The sequence below is a fragment of the Desmodus rotundus genome, chromosome 3 (genome assembly GCF_022682495.2).
Source record: "Desmodus rotundus isolate HL8 chromosome 3, HLdesRot8A.1, whole genome shotgun sequence".
NCBI lineage: Eukaryota > Metazoa > Chordata > Mammalia > Chiroptera > Phyllostomidae > Desmodus > Desmodus rotundus.
In genome coordinates, this window is record NC_071389.1 from 21,574,105 (window position 1) to 21,599,990 (window position 25,886).

Consider the following 25,886-nt stretch of genomic DNA (forward strand, 5'->3'; position numbering starts at 1 on the left):
TTCATTGAACAATACAGGGAAAAGAGAGGAGAAATAAAGAGGAGTCCTGAACAGTGGAAGGGAATGAGATCCAAGCTGAGTATTACTTTCAGAGAGAAGAAGAGACATTTAACTAGAGAGAGACAAGAAAGGATAGTTTTAGATTTAATACAGGTTATGGAAGAAGGCCAAGGTAGGTCTCCTTTCTGCTCAGAGAAAAGGGGAAGTGAGCTTAAGAGAGGGTTAAAATCTGCAATAACCACTGTGGAGAATGAAAGAGAGATGACAAGGGAAATAGAGAAGGATTGCCAGGCAGCATTGAGGGTCCCTTTGAAGTTGGAGACCATAAATTTAGTGAATTCAGTGATTTATACTGGCACCAATCTGTGTGGATTTCTAGCAGTGCTTAGCAACCGGAGATGAGCAATAATTGGATTCATCCAAAGTTGGTGTTTTGCCAGAAGTTGGGGGAATGCTGGGGCAAGGCTATTGGTAAGAGAGAGGCTGAAGTGATAAGAAACGAGATCTAAGCTGGGTAGGGAAGGAAGTAAATACAGAAAGGGCTGATACACAGAGAAAAATGAATGCTGGTGTCATGGGCCAGCAGGGTAACATCTCAAGTTCATCTCTGAGGAGTGAACTTCACAATGCTTTATATCTGTCACCCTCCTCAGTCTTCTCCACATGTTGGCATCTTTCAGTTTGATCCTAATTAAGCAGTCTACATCCAAATTGTCCTGACAACTCACCACCCATAAAGTGGTGGAAGAGGCATGCGGTCAGTAGAGATAGGACAGTGAGCATCCACAGATGACCTTTCCACAGGCTTTCCGTAAAGGAAACCAGCACCCACTCAAGTGCTCAAGTCAAAATCTTAGCTCTCATCCTCAAGTCCCCCACTTTCTTTTACTCTGTCATCAAACCCATCACCAAATTCTCTTGGTTCCAGTTCCTAACATATCTCAAGTCTGTCTGTTTCTCTCCATATGTATTGCCATCACCTGAGGCCAAGCCACCATTATTTCTTACCTGTGCCTCAGAAATGGCTTCCCCACTGGTCTGTTTGCTTCATCCTCTGCCCCCTCCAATTCACTCTTCACCTGGTAGCTGGGGTGCTCTTTTAGGAATATTTCAGGTCATATGATATCACTCCTCTGTTAAAAAATACAAGACTTCCCACTGCCTTTGAAATGAAATCAAATTCCTCACCACTGAGTAAAGGCTGAGCAAAAATGTAACAGGAGGGAGCAGAGCAAACATGACATACAGCAAGGCCAGTGTGGGTTAGAGAGGAAAGTATGAAGGAATGAAGGATGTTTAGTGAGGCTGGAAAGTGAGGCAAAGGCTGGACTGCCTGGACCTTGGAGGCTGTGGTGGCAAGAAGTTGGAGAGAGTAACCTTACAAGAAGACCACTCTACAGTGTGGAGACCAGACAGACAGGAAGCAAGAGTGGCCACAGTTAGACCAGTTCCAGGGACATTATAACATTCAGGCAGGAGTCCACGGCAGATTGGACTAGCTGGTGTTAGAGATGGACAGAAGCAAACAGTTCTGAGATGCATTTTAGGAAATAAGAGGAAAGGCTTGTAATTCCTGTCCTACTCCTTGCTCCTACATTTGCTGTCTGGTTCCCACTCATTATTCTGAGGTCAACTTCCACTTTCTCAGAGAATCTTTCCCTGACATTCCAGATGAGACTATATGGAAGCTCAATAAATGTCTGTGCAACTGACACGTCAGAGAATATTCTAGTAAAGGTGAAAGAGACTTGAGCAGGGGGGAGATCTGGTAAAGAAGGCAAGAGTGAAGATATCAAAGAAAAGTGGTAATCCATGGAGGGAGATTCCCAAGGAGGAGAGGGACGTGGGATCCAAAATTCAGCCGTGGAGCAGAGGAAGCATCTTGTCCTGCGCCCCGACTGTGCTGGGATTACACTGGGAGGCAGTGATCCCATGCGAGAGACTAGACCCGTGGCTGTCCGCTCTTCCTAGTTTGAGGCCCCTTTGTGAACTTCAACATATTTCCTGAATTTTTAGATGTAGCTGTACTTTTCATGGCCATTGATTGAGAAAATGCATAATGGCAAGAAGCTCCATGAGTTCAGAAAAGCTTTTAAATGAGTTCTCTCTTGGTTCATCACAATTTTATTCACTCTTCTTTAAAATAGTACATGTATGTGTGAAATAAATTTTTTCTAGAAAAAGTCTGATGCGATAAAACTTCGCAAATCTGGATGCCCTCTGCCCTAGGCTCCCCGAGTCTACAGACTGAGAGCTGGGATTTAGTCTGGATCGTTTTCCAATGGTAACCAATACCATCTGTGACTGTCTGTCTTCTCCTAGACTGGGACTTCCTTAGGGAGGATTTTTCATATCCCCAGCACTAAGGATAAGACATGAGACAAAATAGATTTTTTAAAAATTCCAGTCGAAAGAATAAAAATAGAATTATTTACATGATGAATTTATTACTTAAAGTGAGATGCCCAGATAGTCTCATATATCCAATTTCTTTTAAAAAGTCCTGATTTATTTCCTCCTAGTAATTAAAATAATTCAAATTCAACCCATTTCTTTAAGGTCCTCATTTTGGATTCCCATCTATTTAAGCCGAGGGAGCCTGCCTGGGCTCAGGTTCATTTTTCTGTTTCTAGACAGTCTTCAGCAATGCATCATCTTAGTAACGTGCCTGGCTTGTTCCACTAAATGTGCAGGCACATCTTGTCCTTCAGATGTTCCATCCAGCTCAAAACCCACATCTCTGCATTTGCACATGCTTATTTAGCTAAATGTGTCTTGTAGGATTAGTTTAAGCCACTGCACACAGCTGACTTTTTATTTTGAAAATTCACATACAAATCTGAAGGGAGGAATCACCTGGCCTCCTGTGAATGAAATAAAGAAGCATTTGGCACTTTAATCCGATCCTTTTGATGTGCGAGGGCAACAGAGACACCAAATCTCAGGATGTGATTCTATAACTTCGGGCTGTCCTTGGAATAATGGAGAGAGAGCTGGCTGCGTGAGCCCTTGGGGGCACTACTCACCAGGAGCATATTGACAAGTGGATTTGAAAGTTCGATTGGAGAACCAGATGCCATTTCATAGGCGGCCTGGTCTTACGATTGAGTAAGTGTGGTTCTTCCAGCCACCGACTAAAAGTGGTGGAAATGTCCTACATGAGCAGTAGACAGTAAGAGTTATTGGTTTGGAGATGGGAAATACTGAATGGAGGCCTTGAAATAGATGGAACACATGCACACTCCCCCCCTCACACTCACCCACATACATGCAAACACTCACACATGTGTGTACATGCACACAGATGCACACAGGACACAGACACTGCAGATGTAGACTCCTGCTCTGATTGGCAGGCCCCCCTATATCCTCAGCCTCTTCTGTCAACATCCCACCCACCTCCTGCCTTTGTGAAAACATGACTGTTGCCTGAGGACATCATTGCTCAGGCAGCCCTCTCCCCGGGGAATTGGTATTATTGTTTTATTATTACAAACCTGAAAATAGTATTTCCAAAGGCCTCAGGACCAGGGAGGGAGACCTGGTTGTCCTCTTTATGCCTCATGGCTGCCTCCTTTCTCTCTGTTCAAAAGCGGCCGCTCTCTTGAGACTAAGGTGTCAGGACATCCCTGGTTGCCCTCAGACACATGTGTCCCATTGCTGCCACCACTGGCCTGGTCATTGCCTCTTTTCACTCAAGAGTTGTTGGTTCTTTTTTTATTTTTGAGGAAAAATTAAACCTTATTTATTTTTTAAAACCAGACCACGAAGAAAATATATCACATTCTTGCAACAGCAAGCAGACAGGTTATATTATTATTTCAAATAATAAATTGGCTGACTCATTGGTTCTTTATCTTCCTCTATGTCCTAGTTGCTGAGTATCTGAAGGTCCACATATATGACTCATCTAATACCCTTTGGTATTGGGACGAGTTGTGTGCCCCTCCCAAGTTCATATGTTTAAGTCCTAACCCCCAGTACCTCAGAATGTGGCTCTATTTGGCGACTGTTAGAAGAAATTATTCGTAACACTTTGTTAATGAATGTGTTAAGAAAGCTAAGGCAGATTTTATTTGGTCAGGGGTGGGAGGGAGACTATTGCAATAGGTATAGGGACTACTACATTGGGCTTGTGCAGTAGGGGAGAGAGATGGGTCTCAGCTCTGAACACAAGAAAAAGTGTAGATTTTATAACCAAAGAATCAAGTACGGGGGTGTGGAGGATGAAAAAGGACTAAGATGGAGCTTCAGGGATAAGGGGAGAGTCTGTCTAAACCAACCTAATAAGGTTCTTGCTGCTGGCAACCTAGGGATGGTGAAGGATGAGGAGCTGATCAGATATAGAGGGATGGGAATTCTTGCTAAAACTGGACAATGCAGAGATAGGCCCAACAGTCAGGACCTATTTTAGAAGATTTCAGAGGAGTCAGACGAAAGTTTGGTCAAGGAGAGAATGTTTGTCAAGATAGGGCCTTCAAAAAGGTAATTAAGTTGAAATTATATCATATGAGTGGGCCCTAATCCAAACATATCTTACAAGAAAAAATTGGAGCACACACAAATACACAGAACAAGGAACAGTCGCGTGAGGACATAGTGAAAGTACAGCCACCTGCAAGCCAAGGAGAGGGGACTTAGAAGAAAACAAGCCTGCCGACATCCTTATCATGGACTTCTAGACTCCAGAACTGTGAGAAAACAAATTTCTGCTTTTTAAGCTGCCCCATGTGTGATATTTTGTTATGGCAGCTCTAGCAAACCAATACACCCATCATTTGGGTTTTCATACCTCTGCATTTTCCAATGACTCTTTTTTCTACTTCAAAACTGGTGCTCAAGACTCCCCTCTGGACTGTAAAATATCACCCCAAGTGATACCTGCTACCTACAAAATTATAACCCCAGCACCCTGCTCTCTGACTACTACTTATCCTTACATTCACTTTCTCAAGTGCTCCCCACTAATCATTCTGAAACCCAAATTTGATCCACACCTCTCCAATATACTTTTCTACCCTCTGTCAGCATCCCTTTGTCTTCACTTCCCTTCTATTCTTACTGAGATTTTGGGGTTCATTGCTACAACCACATTCTTGCAAAGAGCATCAACTCCCTTGCATCATACTCTTCTGAGAAACTCCAGCGCGGGGTGAACGTTGTCTTCTCCATGCCTGCATCCAAGTGGGTTAAGTGCCTGGCACATCCATGCTGACCAGCTCTCTTTGTTTCATTTGTTAATTTGACCCCCTTCTTCACTGACACTTACATTAAGAAATAGCATACTAATCCCAGGTGAAAATCAGCCAGTCTTTTGGACCCTCATCGGTAGCCAGCAATATCACACTACTCCTCATTTTCCATTCTCCAAGAGGCCTACTTCATGCTCTGCCTCTTGCAAATGTCCCATGCCCCAACTTTCTCGGCTTCCTTCATAGTGAAGGTTCTAGGAAGAGATGACCACATTAGATTCTATGCTTGCCCATCTCCTGGTTATTCTTTGACTCAGTGCAGTCTGGGTTCAGCCAGCACTGCTCCAGCTGTAACTGGTTTTGTCAAGGTTGCCAATAACCTCTGTGTGACTAAATCCTGCAGACACCACTGCCTCGTTTTCTCCTGCTCATGCTCTCAGCTTCGTTTGTCACAGTTGACCACTCCCTCCTCCTCCAGGCTTCCCCTTCTTAACGCGATGGTGGGGTGTTGGGCTTCCGTGTGGTCTCCTCTGTGTCCCTTGGACTCACCTTGGCACCTTGGCTCTCTCTTCACTCTCCTCACACTCTCATTCATTTCCGGAGCTTTTGATGGTGCCCCAGGCTGGTTACTCCCTAATTTATATGCCTAGACCAAACTCTCCTCTGACTTCCACACATGCGTATGCAACAACCTCATCGACTTCTTCACTCGATTCTCAGGTTTAATGTGTCCAAATGTCCTCAGGCTCCTCTTGTCCCACATCCAAACGTCTAGTCTTTTTCACCTTTGCAAAGGGCGCCATGCTCTGTACTGTTTCTCAAGTCAGAAACCTGGATGCTATCCTTGCTTCTCCTCCTCTTTCCATCCCTCCGCCCACATCCAATCTGTTATCAAGTTCAATTATTTCCATTTCCTAATATAGCTTAAAACAATAGACTTTCCTCTCGCTGCTGCTACCACCCACTAGTCCCAGGAACGAGTGGTTGTTTTTTCCTACCAAGACAACTACACTGACCTTTTCTAGATTCCCTGATTTGGCTCCTGGTTTCTCCAATTTATTCCTCACACAGCAGTGAGAGAAATCTTTTAAAATACACATATTGAACTATGGTGTTGCCCTGCTCAAAACCTCCAATAGCTTCCCATTACACTTCAGATAAAATGAGCACTCCTTATGCTGACTTAACTGGGTCTCTGTGATCTGGACCACGTCTGTTTTCCTCCTTCCATTCTGTTCTTATCAGCTCTACTCCAGCCCCATTTCACCTTCTCAAACAGAAGCAGCATTTTGTCACAATCAGGCTTTCCAGGTGCTATGCTATCTGCCTTTGACATTCTCCCCTCACCATGCATGGCTGGCTCCTTATTTATTTTTGTTTTATTTATATTAAAAAATAGTTCTTTATTCATTAAATACAATTTATATACATATATATGAACAAATACAAGCCATTATTTTAACACATAGATACATCTATGTTACCCACACCTCTGTCAAGAAAGCTCTTTCACGTCTTCTCCCACTCAGTACTCACCCCAACCCACAGGCAAACGCCTGTTTTGATTTTGTTCGCTACTGGTTTTGTTTATTTTAGAACTTCACACATTTTTGTGTCTGGCTTGCTTTTCTCGCTATAATGATAATATCTACGATATTCATCCATGTTGCATGCGTCAGTGGCATACCCTGTTATTGTTGATCAGTGTTCCACTCTATGAATACATCATAGATTTTAAATCCCATTCTCATACTAATATATATTTGGGTTGTTTCTGGGTTTGGCTATTTAGAATAAATTCGCCATGATTAAATTTTTTGAATGAACATTTGGGTAAACACCTGAACTGGACATTATCCTTTGGGTAAACACCTGAACTGGAATTAGTGGGTCACAGGGTAATTCTAAGCTTAATTTTAAGTCAGATCTTTTCTTTTTTAAGCAGTAGCTTAAAAAAAAAAAAAGATTATTTATTTATTTATTTTTAGAGAGAAGGGAAGGGAGGGAGAAAGAGAGGAAATAACCTTCAGTGTGTGGTTGCCTCTCATGTGCCCCCTACTGGAGACCTGGCCTGCAACCCAGGAATGTGCCCTGACTGGGAATCGAACCAGCCACCCTTTGGTTCTCAGGCCCCACCCTTTGGTTCTCCATCCATTGAGCTACACCAACCAGGGCTAAGTCAGATCTGTTTTCCAAAGTAGATGTACTATTTTATATCCCCACTAGCAATATGAGAGAGTTCTGGGTGCTCCATATCCTTAGTCACCTTGTGTTGTCAATCTTTTGAATTATTGCTATTCTAATGAGTATATTAGTATGTATCAGATACTAGACATTTTTGTTATTGTCCCACAGGTCCCTGAGGCTCTGTTAATTTTTTTAAACCTTCTTTCTTTCTGTTGCTTGGATTAGATCATTTCTATGGACATATTCTTAAATTCCTTCTTCTCTGTCATTTCCATTCCGCTATTGAACCTATCCATTGTTTTTTTAATTTCAGTTATTGTGTTCTCAGTTCAAAACTTCTTTCCTGAGACCTTTTTGTTTTTCTAATTGTCTCAGGAGTGTTTACATTGTGTGTTGGAATATGTTTATAAGAACTACTTTTAGTTTCTGTCAGATAATTCCAACAATTGTGCTGTCTCAATTTGCCATCTGTTAATTGTCTTTTACCACAAAAGTAGATTTTCCTGCTTCTTCATGTAATTAAGGGCTTTTTGGATTATGTTCTGGACATTTTGAATATTATAAAAATTTGAGTGCTATTTAAATCCTATGTAGGTGTTGATATTGTTCTGACAGGAATTAACCTGGTTAGTATCAGGCTTCAAGTTCAGACCGTATTTTCAGTGTCATTGATGTCTTCCCTTGTCTTTATTATTTTCTTCCTTCCATTTGATTTAGGCTTATTTTGTTCTTACTTTCCCAGTTTCTTGTGGCAGGAACTTAGCTCCTGATTTGAGAACTTTTCTCATGTCTAATGCAGGCATTTTGTGCTATAAATTTCTCTGTCATCACTGCTTTAATTGCATCCCACATATTTTGATATATTGTGTTTTCATTTTCATATAGTTTTATGTATTTTTAAAAATTTCCTTCAAGATGTCATCTTTGATCCATGGAAAGTTTGGAGGTGTGCTGCTTAATTTCCATATGTTTCAACATTTTTCTTTTGCTTTTCTGGTATTGATTTCTAGTGTGATTCCATTATAGTCAGAGGACACACTTTGTATAACTTAAATTCTTTTAATTTTGTTGAGATTTAAATTTATGGTCCATCTTGGTGTACGTCCCATCAGTGATTGAAAAAAATGTGCTTTCTGTTGTTGGATAGAGTGTTCTATATATGCCAATTAAATCTTGTTCATATGTTGGGTTATTCTGATATTTCTATCTCTAATATTTTCTTTTCTCTGAAGTCTACTTTATAAGATACAAGATGGCCATTCCTGCCATTTAAAAAATTAATGTTAGCAGCTAAGGGGGAGGAGGGAAGGGCGTGGAGGGATTCAGTGAAAAGGAAAAAGGACTCATGGACATGGACAACAGTGTGGTGATTGAGTGGAGGGAGGTGGAAGGGGACTAAATAGTAATGTAACAATACAATGAAGATTATTTTATAAAATAAAAAATAGAAAATTAATGTTTTATGGTATGTCTTGCTTTTACTTCCAAACTACCTATGTTATTGCATTTGAAGTTAGTTTCTTATAAGTAATGTGTAGTTTTACATGCCTTTTTTGCCCACTCTACCAATCTATGTCTATCTTCTGATGGGTGCATTTAAGACCAGCTATTTCCAACCTTTTTCATGTTGAGGCACACACAAACTAATTACTAAAATCCTGCAGCATGCACAAAATATATTTTTTGCCGATCTGACCAAACATAGGTATAATTTTGATTCATTTACACTGGATGGTTATTGTGTTGACTATTGTGATTTTTTAATTTGACAATCTAAGGGAAAAGAGGTCAGTGCCCCTGACTAACTAGTCAGGTATTGCATATTAAAAATCACTGATTTAGACTATTTACATCTAAGGTAATTATTGATAAATTAATGCTAAAGTCTGCTATTTTATTATCTATTTATTTCCTCTGGTTCTTCCCATTTCTCTTTTTCTTTTTTCTTACTTTCTTTCTGGGCCTTGAACATTCTTTAGGATTCCATCTTAATTACTTATAGTGCTTGTAAGCATATCCCTTTATACAGGTTTGTGTGTGTGTGTGTGTGTGTGTGTGTGGTTCCTCTGGGTATTACAATATACATATGTGATTTTTATCTACTGGTAACATTTTACCACTTGGATAAAGTATGGAAACCTCGCTTTCATTTAGATCCCTTCATCTTTCTCAATTTTATGTATCTTTGTCTTGAGTATCAGATGGTGTTAGAATTTTTGTTTCAATCATCCGATAGGATTTATCCGGTGCATGAGGGAAAGGATAATCTGTTGCACGTGCCCACAATTCTGCTCTCTCTCTTGTTCTTTCATCCTTCCCAATCGATGCTCCAAGATTCCTTCTTTTTATTTATTTATTTACTTTTAAATTATTTTATTGTTGTTCAGTTACAATTGTCTGCATTTTTCCCCCACCCCAGCCAAACCCACCTCCCTCCCTTACTTCCACCCTCCCCCCAAGATTCCTTCTTTTACTATTTCCTTTTTATTTGGTGAACTTTATTTTTCAGTCTATAATGGTAGATATGTTAGTGACAAATTTTTTTAATTTTCCTTTTGAAAATGTTTCTATTTCTCTCTTTATTCCCGAAGAATAATTATGCTGGTTATAAAATTCATGATTGACAGTTTTCTTTCATCACTTGAAAAAACACTGTGCTACTTCCTTCTGGACTCCATGATTCTGGATGAGGAATCTACAGTCATTTGACTTGGCGTTTTCTCCTAGGGAATGTGTCCTTTGTCTCTGGCTGCTTTCAAGACTTGCTCAAGTTTTCAAAAGTGCAGTTATGAAGTACCCTGACTTTATCCTGTTTGGGATTTGCATAGCTTCTTAGATCTGTAAGTTTATGTATTTAGCCAAATTTTGGGAACTTTCAATCAATATTTCTTTAAAAACTCTTTTAACAATGGTCACTTCTTCTGTGACTACAGTATCACAGATATGTTGTATATTCTTGCCCCATGGGTGACTGAGGCTCTGTTTATGGTATTTTTAGTCTATTTCCCCTCCTTTGTTAGACTGGATGAATTCGATCGTTCTGTGCTCAGGTTCACCAACTGTACACTGTCATCTCCTCTTGGCTATTGAGCCCACTTGGAAACTTTTTCATTAGTTATTGTATTTCTTTAGCTTTATAATTTTCATTTGGTTATTCTTATAACTTCTTTTCCTTTTTTGAGATTTTATATGTTTCATTTGTTTCAGAAAACTTGGTAATTAATAATTAAGCATTTTTATGATCTTTGTCATATAATTCCAACATCTGCTTCATCTCAGGGTTGGCATCAGTGTCTTTTCCAATTCAAGTTGTGGTTCTCTTGGGTTTTGTTTAATAGATACTTTCATTTGTATCTTAGATATTTCTCCAATATATTAGGAGATTCTTGATACTGTTTAAATCTTTTATTTGACCAGGCAGCCACCTTGTTTAGTATTTAGGTTTAGCATGTGGGCCTTAGCCTGTTTTTACTCCTTTGTTACTCTTTTTCTGTGTTTTTAGTGTTAATTACATCTATTTAGTACTTCATTTTGGTTACTCTCTTGGCTTTTTGTCTATGCCTCTGTGCAGTATTTTTCAGTGGTTGCCCTGAAGATTATAATATAAATCTTTTATTTGTTACAACCTTCTATGTTATATCATAGGAGTGTTACAGTTTTGCATTTCACATTTAGGCTAATGGTCCATTTTAAAGTTAACTTTTGTGAAAGATATAAGTTCTGTACCTAGATTCGGGTTTTTTTTGCATGTGAACGTCCAATTGCTCTAGCACCATTTCTTTCAGAGACTATCCTTTCTCCATTGTATTGCCTTTGCTTCTTTGTCAAGAGTCTCCTAACTATACTATTTGTGTGGGTCCATTTCTGGTCTGCTTGTTTTGTTCCATTGACTTATTTGTCTATTCTTCCACCCGTCTAACACTGTCTTGTATATTATAGCTTTATAATAAGTCTTGAATAGGGAAATGTCAGTCCTCTGACTTTGCTCTTCTCCCTCAATATTGTTAGCTCTTCTAGGTCCTTACCTCTCTGTATAAACTTTAGAATCAGTCTATATACACAATATAAGTTGCTAGGGTTTTGATTGGCATTGAATTCGTATATCAAGCTGGCACTGAGATCTTGACAATACTGAGTCTTTCTATCCATGTTTGTGAATATTCTCCACTTACTTAGATCTTCTTTTTGTTTCTTTTAACAGAGTTCTGTAGCTTTCCTCATATAGCTCTTATACATATTTTGTTAGATTGATGCCATAGTATTTATTGTTTTGGTGCTAATGTAATGATACTGTGTTTTTAATTTCAAATTCCAATTGCTCATTGCTTGTCTATATAAAAGCAATTGGTTTTTGTATGTTAACCTGTATCCCCAAATCTTGCTATAATCACTGGTTATTCCAGGAGTTTTTGTTGTTGTTGACTTTCCAAGATTTTCTCCATAGATAATTATGCCATTTGTGAACAAAGGCAGTGTTATATCTTCCTTCCCCATCTGTATATATGTATTTTCATCTTCTATCTTACTGCATTAGGTTGAGTTTCCAGTACAACGGTAACAATGAATGGTGACAGGCAGGGGGCATCTTGCCTTGTTCCTAAAGTTAGTGGGAAAGCTTCTAGTTTCTCACCATGAAGTAAGGTGTTAACTGTAGGTGTTTGTAAATGTTCTTTATCAAGTTAAGGAAGTTCCCCTCCATATTTTGCTAAGACTATTTATCATGAATGGTTTTGGGATTTTGTCATATGTTTTTCTGCATCTATTGATACGATCATATGGTTTTTCTTCTTTAGCTTGCTGATGTGATGGATTGCCTCAATTACTTTTCATCCTGATAATATTTAATCACACTTACCTATAGATGCACACACATACATTTTTGTTTACTTCTTTATTCTCTGTTATCTCCACTAAACTGTAAACTCAAGCACCTAGTATTCTATGTACTCAATAAATACGAGTTGAATGAATGAAATTTCCCCACTTACATTTATTTGTATCTATTGAGAAACTATGGGAGGAGGGTAGCAGGTTATTGGAGTCCAGGTTCAGGACAGAGATGGAAAAAAACTGAAGGTTTTTCCTTGCTGTCTGTTCCTCCCTCATTCCCAGATCCAGATGCCAGGTTTAAGCCTCACTGGTTAGAGGGCTAAAGCCAGCAGCTGATTGAGTTGTTTTGCTGAGAGATATCATGGAGTTGGCAAGTGAGCAGAACCGCCTTGGGCCCAGGTGACAGAGTGTGACAGACTTGTAGAGAAGACTGTGATCCTGTTTTATAGATGTTGTAATCTACCAGGTGGGAGCTCGAGCTGTGGTAATTTGAGCATTAATGTGACCTCCTTTGTATCAGCAGGCTGCACTTGGGGTATATGCAATGTACAAAAGAACCAGAGCTCTGCTAGACATGTTTTAAAATGTCTAGATTTTAAAAAACTTCAACCTGTTTCCTTTCAGGGCAGCTTATCTTTACTCTGAGTCCTAGTCCCTGAAAACATCTGTTCTGTTTCACTGCTTCCACTGCTTCAGATGTTGTCTAACTGCATGCAACCTGGCCGGCCCGTCCCTCTTGTGGATCTCATGCCCAGGGAATCTCACCTCCTGTAACCCCAGAGCCCTCCAGTTTAGCAGTTCTCCAGTAAGCTTGTTCCTTCCTCTCTAACTGTGATTTGGCTTATGTTACTAATATCGATCGTCTAGACCCTTGTCTGCTGGCAACAAATTTTACTTTGTTTTCAGATCAGAAAATCTTCAGTATTCAGGATGGAAGCCTTCTGATTCTGGTTCCAGGTTTCTGTCCGCTGCAGCGTAGCACGAACTCCTATGGGTTTTTTTCCCTCCAAAATCTATTGACCCATCTTCTGGTTTTAAAAAAGAAATCTTGAATTTCCTTTGGAGAGTTACTTTTTCTCCATCCTAAGTTCCTGAGGTTTGGGTGGGGTAGCCGCTGCCAGCTCTCACAGGAGGCCCTAATCAGACTAAGTCCACCAGTGTCTCCCATAACTTTAGGCACTGGGATGGGTACAAATATGATCACATGGCCTAATCAGACCAACAGGAGTCGGACCCAGGACTTTGTGTACACTGTTGAGGGGCAGGGGGGACAGAGATTCTCTCTTCCTGCTGGGTACAGATTGCAATGGATGAAAGGTTTGGGTGCAGCTGTAGCCTTCTTATGCCCACAAATGAGGAACCTGTCAAAGACAACACATCCGGGAGAGCAGGGCCGAACAAAGAGACCAAGAAAACTAGGTCCGGAGGACATTGTTCTGACCCCTGTGTGAAGCCATGCCTGAAAACCACCCTGCCCTCTGGACTTCTCAGTTTTGTGTCCCACCAAACTCCATTTTGGATTAGTCATGATTTTGTTTTGAATTTTATTTATTTATTTTTTTGTATTACCTTTGAGTCCCCTTATTTAGGTTGCATTTTCTGTGATTTGCCACCAAAAATAAAATGTGAACAATACGCTATTCATTTTGCCCTTAAACACTTGCAGCAAAATGTTCCTCACTTGCTTTGTCTTCTGTTGTGTGCTGGCATTGCTGCTGAACTTGGGGTCAGGGGCTTTGATGCAGATTTGTAGCTTTCTATGAACTTGATTTCGGTGTCTTCCCATGGAAGTGTCTGATCCTGATCCCACAACCGCATAGTCCCCCTGCAATGCTGTCTCCTGAGCCGCCGGCACTGTCCTAAGCCAGACCCCAGACTTGGGTTTCTATCCTTTAGTTTCCATGTCTGGGACAAACTTCAGTGGAAGTATTAGAACTCATTTAGAATCATCCACAAGAACAACTTTACCCCACTGCTGATCTGTGTATGCTCAGAACTAAGCAAAGAGCTCCAAGGCACTTTCTCTTCAAACCACGTCAGGTACACGTTTCTGCCTGTCCAGGACCTCTCTGAGCCTGAGAAACCTATCTCGCCTCACAAACCGAGTTTTACTAAGCTCCAGAGGGAATTCAAGGGGAGAGAAGACCAGGGTGCATGTTCGAAGGGGATGCTAGAACTTCTGTTAGGAGAGGTGAAAGGGACCTCTCAGAGGGTGAAGGGTGTCACATCAGTTTCCTCCCAACTTCTAACATAAGCTGAAAATCTCTGAGCAACATATGTTGGTGAAACCCAGTGAATTATCACAAAGCCAGCATCTCTGTTCCTGTTGCCTAGACACTCAAATTCTTGAGAGTGTCTGGAAGCAGAGGTGCCACCCAGGAAATAGCACTTCATCCTTTTGGATTATCCTGTAAGATGGAAAGAATTGTAAACTATTTTTTTTTCTTGCTTTACAGATGAAAGTAGCAAAGACTAAGAATTGTGGGACCACAAAATGTCTGTCAGAGTCTGAAGAGCCTAAACTTAGCTACACTTATTCTTCTAATGTGTAGAAAAAGGAATCAAAGTCCAGAGATGTCAAGTGACTTGCCCAAGGTCACACAGTCAGTTGGTGGCAGAGTCAGGATGAAGACTTAGGTCTCCCTGCTTCCAAAGCAAGTGACCTTTTGATCACATCCTCTGGGGCTTTATAATCAGCAGTAGAAATGCTTCAGTATCCTACAGGAACATCTGATATTTGATGTTCAAAACTCAGGGACAGTTCAGATTTAGTTCTTCATGTAAGGAGGTATATCTATTAGCTATTTTAAGGTGACAAACGACCTCAAACTTAGTGACTTAAAAAAAGCAGCCATTTATTATTTCTTGCAAGTTCACTGACTGGGTAGACAAGTCTGCGGGTCGTGGCTGGGCCAGCCCACTCGCAGCGGCGCTCAGTCGTGTGTCTGCTGTCTGATGGGGACTGCCTTGTCTAGGAGAGGCTCAGCTAGGATGGCTCGTCTCCGCCCTACGTGGTCGTGGTAGGAAAACCTATCCTCCGGTAGGAAAACCTGGGCTAGTTCGCATGACCCCAGGGTCACTTTCCAAGAGAGAGTACGACTATGCAAGGCCTCTTGAGAGGAACTGATGCCAGCCCAAATTCAACGGGTGAGGAAATAGACCCTAACTCTAGAGGGGAAAATGTGCAAAGTCGCATTTCAAGAAGCATAGATTCAGGGAGGGAAGTAATTGTGGATTTGCCAACAACCTACCTCAGGAGACATGGCAGTCTCTTGTTTCCAAAAAAGGGCTGAAACCATCCTAGCTTTGGGCCTAAACACAGCGAGAGGTCAATGCACACGTGCCAAATGAGTTTTGCCATCTCACTGTTCATGCATGGGTGAGTTCTTTTTTAAAAAAATTTTAATATATTTATTGATTATGCTATTACAGTTGTCCCATTCCCCCCCCTTTATTCCCCTCTGCCCTGCACACCCCCTCCCTCCCACATTCCTCCCCTATAGTTCATGTCCATGGGTCCTACATGTAAGTTCTTTGGCTTCTACATTTCCTATACTGTTCTTACCCTCCCCCTGTCTAATTTCTCCCTACCATTTATGCTACTTATTCTCTGTACCTGTCCCCCCTCTCTCCCCTTCCCACTCCCCTGTTGATAACCCTCCATGTGATCTCCATTTCTGTGGTTCTGTTCCTGTTCTAGTTGTTTGCTTAGTTTGTTTTGTTTTTGTTTTAGGTGTGGTTGTTAATAACTGTGAGCTTGCTGTCATTTTACTGTTCCTATTTTTTATCTTCTTTTTCTTAGATAAATCCCTTTAACATTTCATATAATAAGGGCTTGGTGACGATGAACTCCTTTAACTTGACCTTATCTGGGAAGCACTTTATCTGCCCTTCCATTCTAAATGATAGCTTTGCTGGATAGAGCAATCTTGGATGTAGGTCCTTGTTTTTCATGACTTGGAATACTTCTTTCCAGCCCCTTCTTGCCTATAAAGTTTCTTTTGAGAAATCAGCTGATAGTCTTATGGGAACTCCTTTTAGGTAACTGTGTCCTTTTCTCTTGCTGCTTCTAAGATCCTCTCCTTATCTTTAATCTTGGCTAATGTAATTATGATGTGCCTTGGTGTGTTCCTCCTTGGGTCCATCTTCTTTGGGACTCTCTGAGCTTCCTGGACTTCCTGGAAGTCTATTTCTTTTGCCAGATTAGGGAAGTTCTCCTTCATTATTTGTTCAAATAAGTTTTCGATTTTTTTGCTCTTCCTGTTCTCCTTCTGGTACCCCTATAATTCGGATGTTGGAACGTTTCAAGATGTCCTGGAGGTTCCTAAGCCTCTCCTCATTTTCTTGAATTTTTGTTTCTTCATTCTTTTCTGGTTGAATGTTCATTTCTTCCTCCTGGTCCACACCGTTGATTTGAGTTCCAGTTTCCTTCGCCTCACTATTGGTTCCCTGTACATTTTCCTTTGTTTCTCTTAGCATAGCCTTCATTTTCTCATCTAATTTGTGACCAAATTCAACCAATTCTGTGAGCTTCCTGATTACCAGTGTTTTGAACTGTGCATCTGATAGGTTGGCTATCTCTTTGTCACTTAGTTGTATTTTTTCTGGTGCTTTGATCTGTTCTTTCATTTGGGTCATTTTGTTTTTGTCTCATCAGGCTTGTTAAGTAGTAAGGGGTGGAGTCTGAGGTGTTCACTAGGGCAGGGCAACCTACGTCTGGGCGTTGTGATGCTGTATGTGGGGGAGGGGTCCGAGAGGGAACTATGTCGCTTGCTCCACTCTCTGCCAGTTTTCAGTCACCTCCCCCGCTACCCACAATCAAATTGAGCCCCTCTGGTGCTGATTCCCGGGTGGGTGGGTTTGTGTACATTTCAGGACCCTGTGGGTCTCTCCAACAAACTCCTGTGAGGCTGGGAGTTTCTCCAGCTGCTGCCTCAACCCCCACAGATGTTTTCAATCAGAGGTTTTGAGGCTTTATTTCCCTGTGCTGGAACTCTGGGCTACGTGGTTTGTCTCGCTCCCTAGGTGTTCCTCCCGGTTTATCTGCAGGCAAATGTGGGACCACCTAGTCTGCAAGCCACTGCCTTGCTGGGTCCACCAGCTGCAGCCTTGCCATGAGTCCTCTCCGCCCTGGCTGCCTGTCTCCACCGCTCCTATTGGTCTGGGTATTCCTTCTTTATCTCCTTGGTTGTCGGACTTCCATACAGTTCGATTTTCTGTCAGTTCTGGTGGTTTTTTGTTTTTAAATTGTTGTTGTCCTTCTTTTGGTTGTGTGAGGAGGCACAGTGTGTCTACCTATGCCTCCCTCTTGGCCGTAAGTCCAGAATCTGCGTGGGTGAGTTCTTGATGTGTGTCTCTGGCTGTGTGTATGTGTGCTGATGTGCACGTGAACAGGTGAATTTGTGTTCTTTGAGGTCCTTCGAGGTGCCGGCTTCTTCAAGGGCAATTATAAAGACCAGGCATTTCAGGATGAAGGAGAGAAGCCGAACCTGAGCATGCAGGTGATGTCAGGTCCCAGCTGCATCCATTTCAAGTGGCAGACCATGAGTTAGACTCTGTTTCTGGTAGCAACAGCACATTGGGTGATAGTTTTCACTTTCTGAGATGAGAAAAGCCTCCAGTGCATCTGTACAGAAAAAGCATTTCCTGGAAAACCATCTTAAAGGGAGCACACTAGGGAGGGGAGATCAGCTTTGTACACAGCTGCCTTCCAGGGGTCTTGACCCTCAGGAACAAGAGCAACAAAAAATTCAGCCCCTGATCGCACAGGTACTTACCTGAGGCATCCTGGCTGCCACCACTTCCAACGTTTCAGTATGCTCTAACCTATCCTAGCTTTGGAACCTCAGAGTGGACAAAGCCCATACCTCTAAGCTCAGTCACACTGCGGGTACAGACTTTCCCATAACTAATATTAATTACTGAGCAGACACTTGGCTAGGTACTGGGTACATGGAGCAAAAATATTGGTCATGGCTCTTGTTCCTATATAGCTCTCACTCTAGCAGGAAAGAAGACAATAAACAAGCAAGTAATCCAATACAAAAATACACAAAACTTGTGATAAACAATTTGAGTGAAAACAGCAGGGTGCTTTAAAAGAGAATAAAAATGAGCATCCAGATTAAATCAGGTGATTGGGAAAGCCCTCACTGAGAGGTGAACTCGCAGCTGAGAGCTAGAGGATACCAAGAGGACCGTTCTACATAGAGGAAAGAGTAGGTATAAAGGCCCTGGGGCAAAAAAAAGTTTAGTGCTTAAGCCCCTGAAAGAAGTTCACTGGAACCAAAGTCTAGTGAGTAGGAGAGAAAAGTTCAGGATGAGAGTGTGGAAATCGCAGAGGCCAGATGATGCGTGGTCTGGTCGGCTACGTTATGGAATTAGGATTTCATTGTAAGAGCAATCATAAGATGGTGCAGAGGTTTCTCAGATCTTCTCAGGAAATTTAGCTATGGCCACCTTCATCCCTGCTGAGAATTCCTAATGTAGCAAATATTTTAGGAAAACCAAGAGGGAAGCACCTCCAGTCCACCCCCCTATCCACAAAGTGAACAGATTTTCAGGACACCTTCCTTGTCCTCGTGGACCAGCCCAGAAGTGTCCAGCCTCCATGAACCATGCTGCGTAGCCTTGGAATGCATGTTGGTCTCCCTGCCAGGTCTGAAGGACACTTTTTCCCCTCCTAAGACTTGCTTTCTCTTCTTCTCATGCACTATGAACCCAGGACATGTTGGTCCCACCCTCCTCAGCATCAGTCATTCCTGTCTTCGTTCTCACCTCTTCCTGCTGGGCCCCTGGATTATATCTCACCTGACCAATACTTCAAGCCCTTCAGCCAGAACACACCTGACACTCCACTCCCTTACTCCCCTGGAGGTCCTCTCTCTTGTCTCTCCCCTGGGCCCTTTCACTTGCTAAATGGTCAAGTAACTCAGCTTCTTGGGAGAATTTTGTCCTTGCCATCGCTTTGAATCAATGGCTGTCAAGAAGCACCAGTAACCCCTTTTATTCTTCCTTCAACCCTTTGCACTGTGCTGAGATGCTGAAAGACATCTCCCAGACCTGTTATATCTAATAACAATAGCAAACCTTTCTGAGCACTTTCTATGTGCCGGGCATTGTCTGAGGTGCTTTCCATGCAATGCCTTATTTAATCTGGGCACAATACCAAAATGCAAGGCTGGCCGATTTTATTTTCCAAAGGCGATCACCACATCTCCTATTTCATGTGCTCTTCTACAGCCTTCCCACTCCCCCACTCAGAGGCAGAGTTTAATTCTCTGCCCTGGAACCTGACTGCCCTGTCACTCACTTTTAATCAACAGAGTGCAACGGAAATGGCAGTGATTTCTAAGGCTTGGTCCTGTAAAGGGGTGCACCTTCCCCCTGTTGGCTGGGACTCTCATTTTTGGGACTCTTTGGCACCCATGTAAGAAGTCCACCCTGAGACTCCTGAACTGGAGAGGCCGTATGCATGAACTCCAAGGCGCAGCCGGCTGTGCTTGCAGCCGACCACGGGCACCATCTGCCAGTCATGGAGCGAGCACCTTGGATGTCCAGCTCGGTGGAGCCTTTGGACAGCAGCAGCCCACGTGGCATCTGACTGCAGTTATATGAGAACCTCCAAGTGGGTCTGCCCAGCCTTGCCTCCCCCAAATTCCTGACCTGCCAAGTCATGAGTGCTTGTTTTAAACTGGTATGTTTCTGGATAGTTTGTTACAAAGCAATAAGAAACAGAACAACAGGTGCTGTTATTGGCCCTAATTTACAGGTGAGAAATCTGGAATCAAACAAAGCCAATCTCCTGCCCACGGTCAAAGAGCTCATCAAGGGCAGGACTGAACCTTCAGCCTGTCACACCACTGGACCCGTGATGTCAGTCTGTGTGCTGTCACTGTCCCTCTGTTAAGCAGTGGTCTGTGCCACTCAGCTGTGGGGATGATACGAGGTTCTGAGCTTGTGAACCTGTGTTGGGGTGGAACCCAAGGTTGAGAGCTCCTGTTCCAGGCTCGTGTTAGGGACTAAACTCAGGGATTGCCCTCTGGCCTCCCAGGTGTATACATGCGCCAAGGATGGTCTATGCATCCCACCAGCCCTGTCCAGTAACTAGCAGAAGGTGGCATCAACCGCCGATAGGAACGGCTCTGCCATTTAGTGGCCCCATGACCTTGGAGCAAGAGGTTCCTCCACCTTTCTGAGCTTCAGGTTTCTCAGCTGGAAAAGGGATGATTATAGAACCTAGTTAAGGGTGTCTAGGGGGTTAAATGAAATAATGTATGTAAAGTACTTCTCACACTTCCTGGCAGCTGATATGTTTCCTTTAAATGTTCCCTCAGGCTACAGACAGATACACTTTGAGCTCTGCAGCCCTTTGCCCCTCCTGCTGCTCCACAGGGCCCTCCAACAGTACTGGAGTCCCCTGGTTGTCCTCACAAAAGCGGTGATTACAGGCAGAACCCCACCTTCCGAGTAGGTAAGAAAATACACCCCAAGCGGGAGGAGGCCGTCTTCACACAGGGTCCCCTCTCCTTATTTTTCATTTGAAGTCAGGGTTGTCATAGCAGAATAAGGAAGAATTGGGCACCTTACTTCACTGGCTCCCATCTTCTCATATGGAAAATGGAAATGATATTGATTACTTCATGGTGGATGTGAGCAGTCAATGAGATGATGAGTGTCAAGCTTAGAGAGGAAGAGCAGTTTTCCTCCCCCTGTCTGCTCTCCTTTGGCCCACTCTCTAAAAGGTGGCTAAGTACTACATCTCTCCCTCCCCCGTCTCCTTGTAGCCAGAAATCTCCAGGCTCATAGCTAGCGCTGCAAGGACTTGAATTCCTTCTATGGAAACTCAAGCAAAGCCGGGGGCACTCCCTGATCCACCCTCTCTGTGGTACTGAGAGGTCTCTCTTCTATCTCTGGGAGACAGGAAGCAGAGCTTGGAGCTTCTATGGGGCTCTGTGCTGTCAGACTTGGACTTTGGAAAGCCCATGAGGAAGCAAAGGATGGTAGCAACTTGAAGTCATGGGAAGAGTACCGGATTTGAGGGTCAGAAGACCTGAGAATCAGATACATGGGTCTTTCCTTTTGTATCCAACTCTCCTTGGCATTGAACATCAGATTCTTCTCCTGTAACAATGGGACAATAGTATGCCTTTCTTACAGTCTACTCTCCCAAAACTAAGACAACATTAGCCGGGGTCCTCAGAGTGGAGGGTAGAAGCCTAGCTCTGTGTGCTGTGTACCAGTTCCATTCCTCTGGAGAGAAGTAAACTTTCCACAAAAGTCTCATACTTCTTGCTCCCTGGGACAGGCAGCATCCTATAGACGCAAGTCTACACCCACCCCCCAGCTCACTGTCCACATCCAATCATCATCAGGTCTAACGAATTAAATGGGAATAATTTATAATTATAGAGCATTTGCAACAAACCAGGGATGGGTCAAGTGATTTACATGGACCATCTTGTTTTATTCATAGAATAGTTGCTATGAGGTAGTTCCTTTTATTAGTTTACAGATGAAGAAAGTTACAGGTAGGTGCAGAGAGGTTAAGTCATTTGTCTAAGATCACACAGCTGGTGAGGGATCCAGGAAGGCTTTGAATCCCAGAGGTTGGCTCCAGAGCTTTTGCACATAATCATGGCACAAACACTCTCCTACCACACCTGCCACCAGTTTCTCTTGCCAAGATTCCTGGAGCCTCTCCTTACTGATATAACTGCCCCTGGCTTTACCCTTCTCTAAACCATCCTCCACGTAGCCACCAGAGAAATCCTTCCAAAACACAGCTCTGATCCCATCACTCTCTGGTCAAGGCCCATTTTCTGCCAGATGAGGTCCAGCCTACTTCAATTGGCCCATAAATTCCTGTGCAGTCTGGCTCCTATCTGCCTCCTTCCAGCCTGCTTCCCACTGAACCCTCTTCAACTTGCACTCAGGGACACTGGAGTGTTCCATGCTTTTTCATCCTGCTTCACCTTGCTGTATTCAATCCCTTAGTCCTCCTGAAATGCCTCTTCATCACTCAAAAACTCCTACTCATTCAACCCAAATAGGAAGCCCGCCCCGATGCACCCAGGCCCCTGGTCTCTGCTCCCTGTGCATCCTTGACCTTGTTCCTATTATAGTACCTAGCACCTTGGTAGGTGACAGTGTGTCTGCAGATCTCTCTGTCCTGACAGGCCATTAGTTCCTGACAGGATCCTCTTTAGCTTCCCAACAACTCCTACGAGGCCAGTACAATAAGGTATTAGCAAACAAGTGCTGAAAAATACATTTAGGTATGAAAAATTATCATTGTTATTATGATGCCACAATCCAGGTAACGGTGCCCTCGGGGCTCCAACCTATCACCTTGGAATCCTACAAGCACTCAGCCTCAGCACCTCTGCCTGTGTCCCTCCTCCCTTCCTACATGACACCCAAACCCAGAGGAGGGTGGGTCTCAGCATCCCAACACATCCCCACTTCTACTGCCTTTCTCTTCTCACTGTTCTAGGCACCAGGCTCCCTCAGGTACCAGAGAAGAGAGCTCACTGCTTCCACCACCTACCCAGACCAGGTAGGGGCAACTCCTACCTCCTGTTTTCTCACCTAGATTTAGTTAAGGCAGGCACTAAATCTTCAAGAGATGCATTTATCGAGCAACCAGGGGAATCAAAGAAGAGAGCAGTGGCTAGTGAAGGTAGGATTTTATGAACCCCAGGCTTCTGCTTGCGTCTGCCCTCCACCCTGGGCCATGAGCTTCTCCAGGGCATCTTAGACTCATTGGAAAGGTTTGTGGAATAAATGAAAGAATGAATGAATGACTTGTTTGAGTCACTCTCCTTGGCAGATTATTTGGCTCAATTCTTTCATCAGAACACCACTAAGAGCAGCCCTGCTGGGTCACATGGGTAAGGGTTACTGGAAAGCACTCAGCACTGCATGCCTTGTCAGAGGTGCAGACGGCTATTCCTCTAGGACTTCCCAGGGCATAGGATGCCTCAGAACCGAGCCCCATTCAGGGGGAGGAGACACGGGAGAAGAAGCAACATTTTCCTGTGGCCCGAGACTGGAATTCCAATTGTCCACTTGAAAGGGAGACAGACCATCCTCCAACTTATGTCTGCGCCAGCCTCAGGGTAGCTCTGTGAGAGGCTGCCAGAGAATCTGCCGGGTGTTTCAGGTTTCGCATTGGTGTGTAAATGACATCTAGCTGCCTTTCCGGTCAGAGGGAGGTTTCTGCTTAATTCAGGCTCTGGAGAGACATCTCCGACAACCCGGCAACCCGCAGCCACAGCGGTGAGGTTTATCTCATTGTACATGCAGACCCACCTCTCTGTTCTGCTTCAGGAGGCTTTGCTATTTATTGCACACCCCGCAATGCACGAGCTGTCACCTCTTCTGTGAAGCCTTCCCGGCCACGTGGCTCACAGCCCCCCCTGGAGCCCCCTCTCTCCCTGACTGCATCCCCCACACATACCCCACCGGGTACCCATTAGCTTTTGCTACATAATAACCACTGTATAATTTGTGGGCTTAAAACATTAAGCATTATGAGCTCACAGTTGGGTGGGTGGTTATGCTGGCCTCTGACAGCGTCAGGCACCTGCCAGCTAGGTTCTGTTGGCCGGGGATATGGGGCTATGGAACCGCATACTTTCATCTGCTAACAGGTTAGCTCCGGTTTGTCTGTGTGAGAAAGGTAGGTTCCCAGGCTAGGGAACAAGCTGGGGGCTCTTGAGGTCTAAGCTTGGATCTGGAGCGACATCCCACCTGCGCTGTTCTAGAGGTTAAAGCAAACTGTAGAGGCCAGCTCAGACTCCAGGCTTGGGAAACAGGTTTCACTCTTGAAGGGAGGAGCTTTGAACTCGCATTGCAAAGGGGCTTGCATAAAGGGAGGGGAAAAACCCATCTACCATAAGGAGTCTGTTATTGCTGTTTTATTATTTCAACTTGAACCTGATAAGGAGTAGGTCGGAGACTGAAATCCAGGAACACTGGCTCCAAGTCACTGTCAAGAGAAAGTCTAGTGTTTTGCCTGTAGCTTGTGCTTTGGTGTCTACACACCTGGATTTGAATTCTGTCTTTGCTGCTTACTCTTTGTGTTACCTTGGGCGAGTCAATTGCTCCTCTTGGGCTTCCATTTCCTTTTCTACCAACGAGGAGTATTAATAATTCCAACCTCGCCAAGTTGTAAGGATTAAATGAATGTGGCTGTAAAGCCCTTAGCACAGTGCCTGGCATAGTAAAGGCTTAATAAAAGTGGCTTTTATTATCAGAATTATCACTAAAATCAACAGCCATTATTTCACCTGCCACAAAGTAAAACAATGAAATCCATATCCCAAATCCTGATACTGCAGGTTCCTCAAGGGCATGGACTGCATGCACAAAAATATTTATTGCCTCTTTGTTTATAATGGGAAAAAATTTGAAAGCAGCATAAATATCCAACAATAGGGGGGTTGGTTAAATGAATTTTAGTACATTTACCCAAAGGACTGCAGTCTATAGTTATTAAAAATGATGTAGAGCTGTGTGTGCTGACATTGAAAGCTGAACATGACGTATTGTCAAGTGGAAAAGGGGGTTACAAAATAGTACACACAGCACATAGCCATCTACGTAAAACATATTTATGTGTAGATATGCACACAGAAGTCTTGGTGGAAAGACATAAAAATGTTGTGTTTATCTTCAGGTGAGAGTATAGAATTGTCTCTCCCCTTTATCCTAGCTTTTTAAATTTCTCTCCAATGAAATGGGTTACTTAATTTTTTTTTAAATTACAATGGGACACTCACTCTTGTTCACCATTAAGGCAGGTGTCAGAACAAATGCCATGTAGCAGGCCTTGAGCGTGGCACTAAGACTTTTGGAGCCTTTTAATGTCGCTCTGTGCTGGATACCTGGTTTGGTGAAACTGGCTCCTCAATGAGGCTCAGGGATGTGTTCCCCAGGAGTTCCTCCAGGGATAGAGGGAGGAGTTCACTCCTAAGTCTCAATCTTGTGGCTATTTTCCCTGAGGGTACCTACAGCTTCTGCTGCCTCTTCTTGCTCCTCAAAACAGTTCCCATGAAGTCAGTGCCAGAGGTGGGGAGAGATGGGACAGCTGTCCTGAGGGACTGCCCCATTTCCCACCCAAGCAGCCTGAGAAGTGGAGGCAGAAGGACTGGACCCAGGTGACCAAGCTTGCAGCCCAGGCCATGACCATGGGTGGGGCTGGAGGGCCGGAGCAATGGCACTTAGGACCCCAGCTTGCTGTATTACCTTCATGGGCTGGGCCCAAGGGAGGTGCCAGTCATGAGCAACACTCTAGTACAGGCCTGAAAGGAAAGGAGACTGTGTTCCCCATCCTATTTGGAGGGGCTGAACTATTTAAAAACTAAAAATGTCCATTAGCCATCATTTCAACCGGAAGAGCCCTTACGCCTTCAGAAATATGGACAGTCACTCCACATAGTTCTGTCACTCCCCATTGCACCTAAATCCCCAGCTGACTTCACTCTGGGGCTCTGTGCACTGTCCTGGGCCCTAAGCCTCTCCATTAGATCCCTTCCTTACCGATTGACCTAGTTCCTCCTAGAGGGGCCCATGGGTCAGTGTGTCCTCTTATGAGTTTACCAAAAGCAAAATTAACAATCCCAACCACTCACACAAGGGGAGATTTGATGTTTTTCACTAAAAAGGTATTTA